We start from the raw sequence: 5,474 nt of genomic DNA, 5'->3' as shown, positions 1-5,474 counted from the left end.
TTTCCTGGGGCCCACAACCAAAAAGGGGGCCCACTGGTAATGACTGGTTATATAGGCCTACTTGTGTTTAAATGACATACAGTAAGTGATAACTTTATGGCTGTGGCAGCACCTCCGTAGATTCAGAGGCCAAAAAGTGCAATGATGCTATTACCAAATATATCTCTTGAAGAAGGCCTCTCTCTCTCTAATAGCTTGAAGAGCAGAAAGGGGCCCGCCAAGTACATCTTTGCCTAGGGCCCCTCAAATACCACGACACAGCCCTGACTCTTTAATTAGCTGCATGGCTCTACTGGCTTACTGTAGGGTGCAAGCCAATTACTACCATCACGTGCATTTCTCAAGGAGCAGGTCAAGTAGTCCCCTCAGGCCTTGCGCAATGCCCACACTGTTGACAGCCAGGCCTGCCAGTGGTCCTCTGAAGATAGAGCAGGAGCACTCACATGGGTGATTAAAAGTGTGCATATGAGTGAGCATGGAAAAGATATTGGCTATACCTGAGAAGATGAAGGTGTCCCTTTGCAAATCCATCTCCATAATCTTGCATCATGTTTTCCAGATATGTTTTCATCTTTGGTTATCCAACAGGTTGAAATGTGGCTCCAGTTGAAGCCAGATTAGCGATCGGTTCGCAAACTCCACTCATTAGGTCGGGGAGAGCATGCATATAGGATTCGTTTCAGAGGGCATGACATTGTGCCAATAGATGGATCTTCTCTGTGTCCTCCATTTTGAATTACCAGAAATTTACTTCACTTTGGCTGCAAAATTCACTCTGTTTTGGTAAGAGCAGTAAATATAACCAAGTAAACATTTATGAAAAGATCCAGTTGGTGAATGGGCACCTTATATTTCAAAACAGTCATGGTAACTGACATGTGGGGCAGGGCGCAGAGAGTGTTGTATTGTATTGTACATGTCTATATCAGTATGTCAGTGTTTGAAAAACTGCACATGTGTGAGTGTGTATGGTCTCTGTGTATGCTGTGAATGAATGTATGAGTACTTCGGTTAGTTTTTTGATAATAAAATACACTTGACTTGACTTGACTTGAGAGTGCAAAACAAAAAAAGAAAAAAAATGTACGGTGCTATGAGCATGATTTAAAATTGGGTCACTATGGAGACCAAACCTTTCTTATTTTTATTTATTAATTTTTTAAAGGCAGACCTTTAAAAGGGTCCGGGACCGGTTGAAAGGACTGGGGGGATAGGGGGGGGTCTTAATCGACAGTGAAGGGCTATTACAGCATTATTCCGAATCATTGTTCTCTCACCACTTCTCCCTGCTCTCTCTTCCAATTTGTAGAAGCTTTTAGAAGCCCGCCTAGTCCTTCCTTCACCTCCCCATCCACTTGTCCTTCCTCTCTCCCCCTCCCTCCAAAATCCCAAAACACACACGCACGCGCACGCTCACACACACACACACACACACACACACACACACACACACTCACTCACACACACACACACACACACACACACACACACACACACACACACACACACACACACACACACACACACACCCTGTCTGGGACAACCCCTGTGAAACAAATGGGCTCAGTGGGAAGGACATGGGCGGGTGACATGTCGCGCGGGGGAGCGAGCCCAATCTCTTGCCACCGCTGGCATCTATATGCTAAAGATCACCTTGATCTTATCTCAACTCTCCAGATGCTTGTAGATTTATGGGCTCGATATGTGCAAGAGAAAGGGAGCATTCTCACTCTCTCTCGCTCGCTCGCTTTCTCTCTCTCTCGCACTCACATACACACACACACACATGCTCTCTCTCTGTCTCTGTCTCTCTGTCTGTCTCTCTCTCTCTCTCTCTCTCTCTCTCTCTCTCTCTTGCACTCTCTCGCACACACCGTTTGTTTATCTTTGCCGTCTAGCTGCCTCTCGGCCACAGGAGCTCAGCTCACATTGTGTTTCCACAAATTGAGAGCAAAATTAATCAAGTTAGACTATACTCGACAGAAGAGCGAAAGGAGTTTAGCGTGATTCCTACAGGCCCTGTTTAGCTGATGAGCTAATTAGCTTGTGGAGGGCCGCCGCTAGACTAAATGTTTGGTCCTCGTTGATGGACCCCAGAATCCCTCTTCTGCTACATCCACTCTGTAACCCTCTACTCTGATTGAGCAATCAAACTCACATCTTTTCTTCCAACCATACTTGTTTTCTTTCTTTAAAAAAAAATAAATTTGTTTTTGGATTCTTTATTTAAGATGTCCTTCATATTACATTACATTACATTACACTTAGCTGATGCTTATTTATCCAAAGCAACTCACACTTATTTTAAGCACAGGGCATTGGTTACAGTCCCTGGAGCAGTGTGGGGTTAGGGGCACCTCAGCCATGGAGTGTGGTGGGGAGAGGTGAGGTTTTGGCAGATGACCCTGCCCAATGAGTTGACTCCCGCCTCCACTCAGTCTTTGTCTTTCTTGATCAAGTGACTGTAACATCAAGTGAAAGAATCTCTAGTTTATCCGTCTCTAAGAAGCTGTCAAAATGTTTGTTTATTTTAGGGCAATGTGCCAAAGACTTGTAGCCCACAGGTTGCCGGTTCGACTCCCGACCCGCCAGGTTGGTGGGGGGAGTAATTAACCAGCGCTCTCCCCCATCCTCCTCCATGATTGAGGTACCCTGAGCATCAGTGCTTAATTTGTCAAGTCGGAGGTCCCGGAGCGCTGAGGAGTAGTACCTCCGGCGCGGAAAAAAAAAACGTGCGGGGGGGGGTGAACATGGTACCGTCCCGCCGCACTGAAAAAATGCAATTTTGTTGTGTGCAGTGCGCAGTGAACACTTGTGTGCTGTGGAGTGCTGTGTCACAATGACAATGGGAGTTGGAGTTTCCCTGGTGGGCTTTCACGTTCATTCATATAGGCCAGTGACGATTGACACAGGAATGTACGGTAGTAGATGACAGAGGGTTATGGCAGATGATCCTTCCCAATAAGTTGACCCTTGCCTCCTCTCATTCTTTGTCTTGATCAAGTTATTGTAACATCAAGTGAAACAAAATCTCTAGTTTCTCCGTCTCCAAAAAGCTGCCACAATGTTTGTTTATTTTAGGGCAAAGTGCCAAAGAATAGTCTGGATTCCTTTTCTTCTTTCTTCTGCAATCCTTTTGTCTACTGAGAGATGCTACTTGTTATTCCATTTGTTATATATTTTCCATAAAACAAAAATACTGGCAGTTTAACTGTTTGTGAGCCTCAGCTGCTCATGTGAGAAAAGTCTGAAAGCAAACAAACGAATGGCCTTTTCAATATGGACAATTATTGGTAAACGATGATAGCAGGGCCATGAGGGGTCATTACTCTGCTACATTAATGAGGCGTTCTGCTCTCACATTATCAGTGCAATTTGAACACCATCTATCCATATTATTCCTCTCTTCTCAAACATTTGCTGTGGTTATCGATTTTTATTACTATTTATTATTTGTTTGTTTCCCACAGCCCACATCCAGCTCTTCGAATGGTCCTGTTAGCATACAGATCCCAGAAGGACCAGCATCTGTGCAAAACGCAAATAGATAAATATTACAATAGGCAACAAGCATGTGACATTTCGTTTCTCACATAAACAAAAGCTTTTGTGAATACAAAATACCATCGAGGCCAGGGGAGAGGGAAAACAGGGACTAATTTATGACTTTTGAATAGAAGCAAGGTGTATCTTGTGTATCTTGTGAGTGTGTGTGTGTGTGTGTGTGTGTGTGTGTGTGTGTGTGTGTGTGTGTGTGTGTGTGTGTGTGTGTGTGTGTGTGTGTGTGTGTGTGTGTGTGTGTGTGTGTGTGTGTGCGTTTCCATATGTGTGTGTGTGTGTGTGTGTGTGTGTGTGTGTGTGTGTGTGTGTGTGTGTGTGTTTGCATGCGTGTGTGTGTGTGTGTGTGTGTGTGTGTGTGTGTGTGTGTGTGACTGTTTTTGTGCTTGTGCATTTGCATGTGTGTGTGTGTGTGTGTGTTTCTCGTCATCTCGCCGAGCCACCATCTTGCCGTGCTAGTCCCGCTTGGCATCATTACACCCTCTTATCGCCACGGCGACCGCATCCGGCTACCCGCTACAGGACCACACAGCCCACCTGTAATCCACTGATAAAATAAACATCACACGCCACCCGCCTCCTTCATTGTCTATTCCTGGGCTGATGCACGGACTCGCCATACACACACACACACACACACACACGCACACGCACACGCACACGCACACGAACACACACACTCACACACACACACACACACACACACACACACACACACACACACACACACACACACACACACACACACACACGCTCAGCAGGCCTGCTTCTTTGATGTGGATGAAAGTCTAATAAAGGGGTAATGACCATCATTGTGAATGCTGAAGGTGCTTATGATTGACTTCTGGTGCGCCTCTTGACCAACTATGCTTGAAGGTCGCAAGGAGGCATTGCATGGGGATTGTTATTATATAAATTATTTAATACAAGGGGACATTGCATGGGGATTGCTATTATACAAATAATTTAATGTGTGATTAGGATTGTCACTGGCTTTTAAGACACAATTGGCACCTTAATAGGTTATCATGGCAACTAAGTAATTTTACTGTCGTTTTCCGACCCTTCTCCATCTCTTTCTCCCTTCTTGTATCCCTTCTCACTATCCTATCAGATCAATAAAAGTTTTACAGCTAAGACAGTTAAAGCAACTCATAAATAGATAGATAGATGAATGAATGAATGAATGAATGAATGAATGAATGAATGAATGAATGAATGAAGGAAGGAAGGAAGGAAGGAAGGAAGGAAGGAAGGAAGGAAGGAAGGAAGGAAGGAAGGAAGGAAGGAAGGAAGGACTGAAGGAATAAAGGAATGAATGAACATAGGAGACATTGGATAATGCTGTAAGCAAAAAGGATGATTCTTGGACGGAACCTCAGACGGACAGTGCCCACTATTGTTCCCTCACAGTATTTTGAAGAGCAATGCCTGTAACTGAAGTGGAATTTAAAGCATTTTGATGTGATTTTATTTGGTTCAGACAGGTCTTTCTGACAGTAAATTAAGTTTCTATTTGATCTTCAATGTTCCATCACTATTTGGGAAATAAAATATTTTCAACCTAATATCAACATTTACTACACTATGGCAGATCTGTGTGAAATAAATATCTTGAAATCTAAAAGCTCTTTCATTCTGCTTAATTCAAAGCATGGCGGGTATCTTTGATGTCTTGGAATCCCTGAAATTGCATTTGTAATATCTTAACACCTCAGGAGTTCAAATCCGGACACATCAATTTCTCACATAAAATAACTTCATCTGAATTGTAAGACAAAGAATACATTTCAAACTTGAACCTATCAAACAAAACTAAAAAAAAAAAAATCATATCTGATCATCCTTTTCACAAATACCCTTCTTCTCTTCATATTCTTATAGGATATAATAAAAAATAAGTCTCCAGTTCAGAA

Source organism: Engraulis encrasicolus, chromosome 23, assembly GCF_034702125.1.
Source record: "Engraulis encrasicolus isolate BLACKSEA-1 chromosome 23, IST_EnEncr_1.0, whole genome shotgun sequence".
Lineage (NCBI taxonomy): Eukaryota > Metazoa > Chordata > Actinopteri > Clupeiformes > Engraulidae > Engraulis > Engraulis encrasicolus.
This window is presented reverse-complemented; position numbering follows the sequence as displayed.